The sequence below is a fragment of the Theobroma cacao genome, chromosome 1 (assembly GCF_000208745.1).
Source record: "Theobroma cacao cultivar B97-61/B2 chromosome 1, Criollo_cocoa_genome_V2, whole genome shotgun sequence".
In the NCBI taxonomy this organism is placed as follows: domain Eukaryota; kingdom Viridiplantae; phylum Streptophyta; class Magnoliopsida; order Malvales; family Malvaceae; genus Theobroma; species Theobroma cacao.
The window spans coordinates 12,617,269-12,628,753 of NC_030850.1; the positions used below are offsets into that span (position 1 = coordinate 12,617,269).

Consider the following 11,485-nt stretch of genomic DNA (forward strand, 5'->3'; position numbering starts at 1 on the left):
ACCACTTGCTATGCAAAGGGGAATAATGCAAATACCATTAGGGATACAATGAAGTCAACGTCTAACTTCATCTTGCACTTTACAAGAGTAGATCGTTAGATACACCCGAGGGTTTGTAAAGTTATTCGACCTTAGAGCCTACTTTCTGCCTCAAGTAGATTATAAGGAATTTGAATTCCTTTGATAGATGATGGGAACTCAAGTGCTTATGTTTATTTTCAGAATATAACACTTTTATTGCTCTTGATTTTTCTAACTTTGTCTTATTTGTTTTTGGTGTGTTGAAATGGTTGGCATGTAGACTTGCAAGTGTCTTTTCTCAAGTACACAATCCTTTCATCAATGCACATCTTTGTCATAAAGACACATTTGCAATTTACAAGATACAATATTTAGATTAAGGTATTATTTCAATAATTACCTTGTGAAAGAACAACCATTCATTCCATAAGGTAAATATTACAATATGTAAAGATAAACTTTCATTTAAAGAGACAACATTTTATTTAGAAAATATACCAATAGTTTTTCCTATATGCCTACTTATGAAAGAGTATGATATCATGCAATCAAATAATATTTGTTCCTAGTCCTTCAGTTTGATGACAATGGAAATGAGTAGCTAAAGGTAAAGAGCCACATAAAAAATAGAGTAAAGATTTCAAATGTAGAATTTATATTGAAAATTGAGAGAGAAGGTAAAGGTGCACGAGAGTAAAAATTAGTAAGAGAGAAGATCAAAACTCAAAGAAAACAAAGTCTCATTTGTTACTTTAGCACCTTAGAATTTCTTTTTGAAAAGTGATAGCTCTTAACATCTTCACCAACATGTTATTTCAAGTCTTTAACTTCTATTGCAAGAGACTCTCATGACATAAACGATAGGTGAGGGTAAAAAGAGCTTGTACAAGTTCAAAAAGGCACCATTACTGAACAAGGTTTTGGTAGCATCACTAAACATAGAACCTAAATTGCTTACCCAAGCTAGAAAGAAAAATGATGCGTTAAAGCAAAAACTTGGCAGCCTAAATAAAAATTGTGCCACAGAAGAACCAAAACAAAAACATCAAACCAAGCAACCTCTAAACAGGAAAGGGACAACAAGAAGTCATCCTTAAGTACTTACAAAGACTACTTGTAACACCAAGACAACCCTTAAAAAAGAACCAGCCTTTAGCAGCCCTAGAAAAACAAGGCTGGTAAAAAGAAAACACACCGAAGCAGTCTACACACAAGAAGATGATTACTAATAAGATGAAAAAGAGGTCTTTGAATTTAAGACCAACTCTACTAATCTAAAGTCTTTGTCCATAAAAGAAAGTAACCTGCAGAAGAAAGAGGCCCCTTAAGCTCTCAGAGGAAGATAACCAAGAATCATCACAGCATCTGTAAAACATCTCCTTCCACAAGTGACCCTAAACTCCAAACAGCATTGACCAACCAAAAAACCACCAACTTTAAAACTAACCTCCATCTTGTTGTAATTTTAGAGAAGAATTTTCCAGAACAATGAACCAAAGAATGAATAACAAAGTAAAGAGAAGAAAGAAGGATCGAGTAGAGAAGGAAGAAGGATCGAGTAGAGAAGAAAGAAGAATCGAGTTAAGAAATCTGAAAATTTGACTTAATTACCAAAACTTTTCATTTCAAGCTTATATATGACATTAACAATAAAACCACCTTAGGCTCCTCAAATGTAGCCTTGAGTTTTCATTCTACCAACTAATTAGGAAGCTTCACACAAAAATCCAAGCGTTGGATCTTGTGCAAGCAACATCTAAGAGAACAAAATATAAAACATGCTACAAATAGAAAGATAAAGAAGAAACGCTTGAACGACAATGTTTCAATCAACAAGGGAATTTAAAATAGTCCAAAACGACATAACTAACTTGTGTTCAAGTAATAAAAAAAAAAAAGTAAAGTTAAAACATAACCGTTTTGCACCCAATAACTATCATTTTCCTTCAATCTTCCGCTGCTTCCCTCTTTCCTTCCAAAATAACTTTCTCAACCAGATAAATCGAATTAATCTCTAATGCACCCTCTTGATCTAGAATCTACCATACTCCTAAGCAATTTATCAGATATTCAAACCTCTCATTGTTTAAACTTTTAGTCAGTATATTAGCTAATTGACTCTTTATTGGACAGTAGAGTAATTCTATTTGTTTATCTTTCACTACTTCTCTCAAGGCATGATATTTAACCCATGTATGCTTGGTTCGACCATGCAATATAGGGTTTGTAGCAATGGCAATAGCAAATTTGTTATCCGTATACAACGCAGTTTTGTTATCTTTGCTAAATCCCAACTTTGTTAGAATATTTCTTAGGTAGTGAATATAATTTGCAACTGCTGTTGTTACAATGTATTCAGCTTTTGCTAATGATTAAGCAAGTACTTCTTATTTTTAGAATTCCAAGAAAACACTCCACTCCCAAATGAGAAACAATATCCTCTTATACTCTTGGAGTTATCCATTGAACCAGCTTAGTCACTGTTAGTATACTCTTCTAGTTTGTCACTCTCGAATTTATAGTACTTCAGCCTAAAATCCAATGTACCTTAAGCATACCTTAACAATCATTTAGCAACTTTGAAATGTACCTCAGTAGGTTTTTGCATGAATCTAGATAGCAGGCTAGTAAGGTACATAATATCAAGTCAAATGATAGATAAGTATAGCAAGGATCCAATCATGCTTTTGTATACAGAACCATCTAACTCAACAGCTCCATCATTCTTACTTAGCTTATCACCAGTTGATAATGGTGTATGCACAAGTTCGCAATCATCCATTCTAAACTTCTTTAACAAACCTTTGGCATACTTAGACTGACATAAGAAGATTTGATTTGAGTGCTATTGAATTTCCATCCCAAGGAAATATGTCATAAAGCCAAGATCTATCATTTTAAACTCAGTCATCATTTTGCCTTTGAACTCATTCAAATACTTAGTGTCAGGTCCTTTGATTAACAAATCATCCACATACATAGAAACAACCATCATAACAAGGTTATTTGACCTTTTAACATACAAGGTAGGCTTAGTGAAGCTTTTGACCAGACTTTGATTTCTAAAATATTCATATATTCTATCATACCAGGCCCTTGAAGCTTGTTTCAAGCCATATAAAGCTTTGATAAGCTTATATACCTTATTTTCAGACCCCTTCATGTTACTGTATATAAATGTCTTCTGTTAATACTCCATTTAAGAAAGTTGACTTTATATTTAGGTGGAATATCTTTTAGCCTTCTTTCGCTGACAGAGCAACCAGTAATATGAATGTGTCATGTCTGGATGTAAGAGTAAATGCCTCAAAATAATTCACTGCTTATACTTGTGCAAATCCTTTCACAATAAGTCTGGCTTTATACTTGTTCACTGTACCATCAGGGTTTAGTTTAGTCTTATAGATCCATTTGTCTCTAATTACATGCTGATCACTAAGTTTGTCAACCAATTCCCAAGTTCCATTCTTCAATATCACACTTATTTCAGCATCCATAACCTTCCTCTAGTTGACATCTGCACTTGCATCAAAATAGTTGACTGTATTTGTAACAACTACATTACACTTATTGTAAATGTCTTGAAGTGTCCTAGTGCCTCTGACAGTTAACCTTTCATATTTAATATCAATGTCTACATCATCAAGTAACTAATTCTCATTGGCTTGATTTTTGCATACAGAACCTTCAACATGGTTATTTTCCTAATTCCATTTTTACCCTTCATCAAATCTAACATCCTTGCTAATGAACAACTTCTTGGTTTCAAGATTATAGAGTCTGAAACCCTTAGAGGATTCATTACAACCAAGATGAATTACTAGAATGGACTTATAATCCAACTTGGTTTTTTTCTCATCTAGAATCTTTGCATAACATATGTAACCAAAGGTTCTAAGATGACTTACAAAAGGTTTAACACCATGCCATAGTTCATATGGTGTTTTATGAATTAGTGTTGTATAAGTCAAATTCAATAGATAGTTTATAGTATTTACTATTTCTACCTAAAATACCCTTGGCAAGTCCTTTTCAAACATACAAACACTTGGCCATTTCAACTAAGGTCCTGTTCTTCCTCTCAAACACACCATTTACTGAGGTATATACGTCACAGTGAGCTAATGTTCAACTCCTAACTTAGTTAGAAAAGCCTCAAATTTAGCTGATGTAAATTCTGAGCCATTATCACTTTTAAGCTTCTTAATTAATGACTCAGCTTGATTTTCAACTTGTGTTTTAAACCTTTTAAATGCTTCAGGGCTTCTAGCTTTTTTTCATAAAGAATATCTAGCAATACATAGTAAAATCATCAATGAACAATATATAAAAGTTGATATTGTTCAATGGCAAAGTCTTTATAGACCCACATATGTTAGTGTGGACAAGTTCTAGCTTCTAAGATGTCTTAATCACCCTTGCTTTGGGGAATGGTTACCTGCATTACTTGCCACACAGACAAACACCACATAGTTTATAAGGTTTAACTATCTCAGGAAGTCCTTCAACAAGCTCATCAGAATACATTTTGCTCATTGACCCATAATTAACATGATCAAGCCTTTTATGCCAAGTTTTTGACATATTAAAGCTATTGTAACATGCGTTCAAGCTTGGTTTCAGCAAATTCATGGGGTAACATTTATTCTACATTCTAATTGTCAATAGTTTAGCACCATTAGGATAAAAAATGGTACACTTCTTATCTTTGAACAGTATAACATAGTTTTGGTCATCTAGTTGCCTTATATTTAACAGATTTTAATTAGCTTCAGCAACATAGTGCAAATCATTTATGAACTTAATACCAGAAGCTGTATTAACACTCATAATGCCAATACCAAGTATACTCAGATAAACACCATTTCTTATTTTCGCTCGAGCCCTAAAGCTCTTATCTAACTCACTGAATAAGCTCATATTACTTGTTAAATGATTGGAGCACCCACTGTCAATCAACCATGTATTGCTAACAACTATTTCTCCATATGTCTGAGCCATGAATAACATCCCCTCAACTTCACCAGCTTCTTTAGCTACAACAATTTTCCCTTCAGTAGATTTCTTTGCTTTACATACTCTTTCCACATGACCTAGTTGGTTGTATGCCCTACACTTTACATTTGGCCATTACTAGTAGTATTTTATGGTATGATTTTTCTTTTTGCAATGGGTGTAGAGGGGATACTTATTAGTGTTTTTCCCCAGCTTTCCATCAACAGTCTTGCTACCCTTGCTCTCAAGCTTCTTTGAACTTCCACCTTTGATCCATAAGCCTTTGGATTTAGTAACCAAAGCATTTTCAACAGGTTCTTCACATTAGAAAGCCCTTATTTGCTCTTGAGCCGATAAAGCACTAATCAATTCATTGATAGAAATCTTTGTTAGATATTTTAAGTCTTCTAGAGATGATATTTTAACTTTAAATCTCTCTGGAATGCTAACTAAACTCTTGTTCACTACTTTCTTATCAATGACTTCTTATACCAACTGCCTAGGTTGATTCACCAACTTCAACAACTTATTTGTATATTCTTGACTGTTTTCTTCCTCCCTTATCCTCGTAAGTTCAAATTGCCTGAAAATATTCAGACCTTGTATAGCCCTGGTTCTATCACTAGCTTGGTATTCTTCTTTTAAATTATCCCACACTAGCTTAGGATCTTCATAATTCATGATTTTAGCAAAAATTAACTCTGACATAGTAGATTGCAAACAAATGAGAGCCTTGTACTTTTTAGTAACTTCATCATTGTGTTGTTTGGTCTAAACTATGGTGGGATTAGTATGCCTCTGCACAGGAACTTCTTCATTTTCCATAACATCTTGAAAGATCAAAGGCTTTCATACAGGAACACATCTTCACTACCTAAAAAGGATAAGTCACACCAAAAAAGATTAGAGGAGTTGTAGCACTAAAACCAGCTATAACCATCTGATTTGAAGAAGAGAATGAAGCTTCAAGTAATAAACGATTCACAAGCCCCTCAAGACAATTGCTTTGATACCATGTTGTAATTCTAGAGAAGAATTTTCTAGAATAATGAACCAAAGAATGAAGAACAGAGTAGAAAGAAGAAAGAAAGATCGAGTAGAGAAGGAAAAATGATCGAGTTAAGAAATCTGAAAATTTGACTCAGTTGCCAAAAACTTTTCATTTCAAGCTTATATATGACACTAATAATAAAACCACCTTAGGCTTCTCAAATGTAGCCTCGACGTTTTCATACTACCAATTAATTAGGAAGTTTAGCATAGAAATCCAAGCATTAGGTCTTATGCAAGCAACGACTAAGAGAACAAAATATAAAACGTGCTACAAACAAAAGGATAAAGAAGAAACGCTTGAATGACAGTGTTTCAATCAACAAAAGAATTTAAAATAGTCCAAAACGACATAACTAACTTGCGTACAAGTAAAATAAAAAGAGTAAAGTTAAAACACAACCATTTTGCACCCAACACCTATCATCTTCCTTCAGTCTTCAGTTGTTTCCTGCCTTCTTTCCAAAACAGCTTTCCCAACCATATGAATAGAATCAATCTCCAACACATCCTAGCAAAGCCAGCAACAGCAACATCCCCCAAGGCCGTCATATAGGAGTGTCAACCCAGTTGAGGCAGCCAACGTGAACAATTATTTTGAACCAATGCGGCTTTTTTGGAAATGTAAGCTCCTCGAATGTTCCATGGCGAAAATCATACAGAATGAGTACTTGGTTTTTATACTCTAATAAGATTTCACCATTTTTCAAAATGCATAGAACTCTAACATATGAATTAAGGAAACAAGCCATTGTGTTATTATAGTGAAAGAGATCATCCGGTTGTAATGTTTGGGGAAAGTAAGTCCCAATGGTGAATTCTTTGATCCAAGACTCCTTCACACCATATTCCTTCATAACCCAAACCTCTAGTTGTTTATTATCATGATATGCACTAGCTGAGAGGCAACCTTGTAAAACCATCAGATTGTGCAAACACCTATCTAAACCACAACAATCACGCTTAGGTACCTCCTGAAATTGCTCTGTTGCGAGGTCAAAAGATATGAGCAAGCTAGCCATGGTGTATTTGTTAGGCTTAGAAAGCTAATTAAGCCTCCCATTAACCGTAGCATTTGGCGTCGGTCGAGTGAAATTATAAGGTATCATTCCTAAATTTCTCCAAGCAGGATCACCAACGGTTAGGACATGGACTTGAGATTGTATTAAAGTAGATGAAGCAACATTGGTGCCACCTCTTCTACTCAGTTGTCTTCGAAATACTATCCGTACCACCTTGTATTCATTTGTGGTTTGGTGAAAACTGAATCCAATGTGTTCCACCTTCGCTGGATAGTTAACCAATTTTGGGAGCTCTAAGTACAGCCCGGTAAAAAGGTTGCAAATGTATATGCCTCGCGAATCATGCATGCATAGCAAGCCATTGCATGAATCTAACAAATACATAGGCATAGGGAAATTGGGAAGTTTTTTTAAGATCACCTTTCCTTCGCCATCGTCAGAGAAATCTATAAAGTAAAGTTGATATGATGACTCAGGCCAATTGCTTTGGAAGATGAAGCTTTGACCTTTCTCAGCCATGTGTGAAAAATGCTTACTAACTAGATGCTGATATTGTATTAAGCTTCGCTAGGCTCGGCAAACCAACATTGACTGCAACAAAGACGTTACAAGGAGGTTGGATAGTATGCGAAGGATGATCTCCTAAGGAAGTTGCTCCATCATATTAGTTGCTAGTTGCTCTGTCTACACAAGTTTGCTCATTTCCATGATCAGCGAAGCTAAAGATATAAAAGACAAAATATATGTAGGTTTTCTTTTCTTCTATTATCACTATAATTTTCTTTAATAAATGATAACATTATTACATAGAGTTATCATACAATTTTGTGGAGCATGAATTGTACTTATTCTTTTAATTTTCAGCATAGTTCTTACCAAAGTTTCATACTTTTTAGTAGGAGTTAATTTTTAGGATGTTTAGTGTCATGAAGGCAATTTAATCTTCATTTGTGTTATCAAAACTCCCCTCAATGCAACCTTTGATCATTCAACTTTTCTTTGATTTTGAAGGAATGGTGGTTGAAAGTGAAGCTAAAGAATGGACCTCATCAACTTTGCACTTGGTGGCTTAAAGGAGGAGAGCATGGTGGCGAAAGGATCAAAGCTGCAGCAACAAATTGTCCAGGTAGAAGGATTTTTGCTGTAGCGAGAACCCATTCTTGCTGCAGCGAGAACAGAGCACAAAGAAGCAGAAGGATTTTCACTGCAGCGAGAATCCAATCTTGTTGTAGCGAAAATGAGGAACTTGTCAACACCATGCTAGATCAGCTTTAGCTTGCTGCAGTGATAATCCAATCTCGCTGCAACGAGAACATGTCAGAGAAGAGGAATATTCTGGGCTCATGATCCTAGGTCAAGGCTGAATGAGGGGGACTATAAATAGAATTCTTTGGCACAGAAAAAGAGGAGATTCGGCGGAGACATTTTTGTCAAGAGGAGTTGCAACAAAACGAGAAAAGAATGAAGATTCAAGGGGAGGAGATTTTAAAAGCTGCAACAGATTATTTTGCTCACTCTCTCTCATTTTGTAAAACTATGCTCTTATTGCTGTATCGTGTACTCTATTTCTTTGAAATGTTGAGCTAAACTCATTTATCTAGGATTATGGTTAACTCTATTATTCAGTTGGGAAATTGGTTGGTTGGGTGTTTATTCTTAATGCAAATCTTGGTGTTTATTCAAGCTGGAATCTATTGTTCATTTAATTGATTGATCACCAATTAATTGAGTTTGAGTATTTGGATGACACTTGAAAAAGTTAATCTAAATTAGACGTAGGCTTGAGTAAAGTGTGTTCAAAACACTAAAAAAAGAATGAATGTGAGTGTTTTGATGTGTAGTTAGGGTAGAAATACAACTAATTGCCACACTTAGTTAATTAGGAATTCCTTAACTTCAAGAGCTTAAATTATTTGTATCCTATAGACATATAAGGAGGCAAATAGATTAGGCAGGTGTGTAATACCTTGACAGAGGATTACACACAACTTAAGATCCTAGACTGATATCAAATTTCATTGAGATTAAATAACCAATCAAGACCAATTCCAAATGAAGTAATAGAGGACACCATGATCCTAGGTTATTAGACCATTGATACCATTTCCATTTATTAATTGCATTACTTAGAGTAGATTTTTGTTAATTAGTTTACCTTTTCTATTTAGTCATAGTCCAAAAATTTATTTCTTGGATAAGGTTAGCTTGTGTCAATTTTGGTAATTAGCAGCAATCATTAGACCAACTCCTTGAGGTTCGGCATCCCACTCATCACTTATTACTTGTCACGACCGTGTACACTTGCACGAAGTCTTTGCTAGTAATTTACATTCAATTTGAGCATATTTACATATTGCATAGGCAAGATTATTATTACTTTTAGCTAGCAACAATAAGATACAAGGAAGTTCTGTGCTTTCGGAGATGAAACCAAAGTCACCGGCGCATAATTTATTTGCACTTTGATACAAATAGATAAAACACAGACAAAGTCATCAATGATCACGCAATGTTTTAGAAAAGTATATAGTTGGTGTCGATTCAAGAAGACAAACAAAAGAAAACGTTGTATATATTCTATTTAGAATAGGTAAATTGTTGTATATTAACCTAACCTTAACTAGATTAAATATTATTCTGTCACAGTTGGTTGAACCGTACAAATTGGGCCTTTCAAAATATTTTTCACTATATTGGCTTTAATCAACATATAGGACACACAAAAATATCATAACTTTTTTTATTTTTGGCAAAAAACCCCAAGGTTCTCCTTTATCTTTCAATTCAGTTTTACATCGAGTCATTTCCAAACTTAGTTGTTACAATCAATTAGTCCCAAAACTCTTATATTCCAATGAGTCATTTCCAAACTTTGAATTAATTAAATGGAAGTTAGAATCAATGGTACATATCCCAATAGCAGAAGCCGAAAATTAATTGAGGGGAAGGCAATAAAATAGGGGCAACCGATTACAAGGTGCAGGGCGAATGATGAACACATCAAAGTAAATCAAAATAAATTTATAGATTATTATTATAAATAAGAAGCTCAGAACTCAAAGGAAATTAACAGCCATCTATGTCGTTACTTTCACAGCTTAGATATTAACAGGAGTGTCAAGCCAGTTAAGGCTGCCGACATGAGCAACTATTTTGAAATGATCCGGTATTTCTGGTAACGTAAGCTCCTTGAATGTTCCTTGTTGTGGATCATAAAGAACAAATGCTCTGCTTTTATAGTCTAATAAGATCTCACCACTTTTCAAATTGCATACGACTCGAACAAATGAATTAGGGAAACCGACCCTTGAATACTTCAAGCGTCGGAAGTTCTCTTGCTGCAATGTTTGGGGCAAGTAAGTCCCAATGTTAAATTCTTTGACCCAAGATTCCTTCATACCATATTCCTTCATAATCCAAACCTCTAATTGTTTATCGTGATAAGCACCAGCAGATAGACAACCACGTAGAACCATCAGATGATGAAAACACCTGCCTAAGCCACAACAATCAGGTTTAGGCATCTCCTGGAATTGCTCAGTTGCGAGATCAAACGATATTAGTAAGCTAGCCTGGGAGTACTTGTTAGGCCTAGAAAGCCAATGAAGTCTCTCTTTGACCATAACCTTTGATGTCTGCCAAATAAAACGGTAAGATATCTTTCCCAAATTTCTCCAACCCGGGCTTCCAATAGTTAGAATATGAAACTCAGATTGTATTATAGTAGATGCATCAACATTAGAACCGTCTCTATTTCCCAAACTTTTTCAGTATACTGTCTGGACCACCTTGTATTCTTTTGTGGTTGGATGGTAACCAAATTCTAAGTGTCCCAGCTGTGCTGGTGATTTAATGAATTCTGAAAGGTCTATGTAAAGCCTGGTAAAGGGGTTGCAAATGTATATGCCTCGGGAATCACGCATGCATAGCAAACCATTGCACGAATCTACCAAACACATAGGCACAGAGGAATTAGGAGGCCTCTTTGAGTTCACATTTCCTTGGCTATGATTAGAGAAATCTGTTAAAGTAAAGCTGATATGAGGCAGGCCAATGGCTTTGTAAGATGAAGCTTGGATCATTGTCAGCCATGTGCGAGAAATGCTCACTAACAAGAAGCGGATCTTGTATTAAGCTTTTCCAGGCTCGACAGACCAACTTTGATTGCACCAAAGATGCTATAAGAAGCCTCGATAGAATCCCAAGGATGATCTCCTGAGGAAGACGCTCCATCATATTTGCTGCTGTCTGGCTGCTGGTTGGTCTGTCTTGACAACTTTGATCTTTTCCATGATCGATCCCGTCTTTCATCATTAGCGACGGTAGAGATGCAGAAGACAAGTCATCATATATGGAGGTTTTGGACTTCGGGCGATCAAAAAAATGCTTTCGATGCA

At 35.2% G+C, this 11,485-nt stretch overlaps 2 pseudogenes; both read right to left on the reverse strand.

Moving 5' to 3' along the window:
* Positions 6,615–7,790, reverse strand: LOC18612410 (annotated as a pseudogene).
* LOC18612411 lies at positions 10,145–11,485 on the reverse strand (annotated as a pseudogene).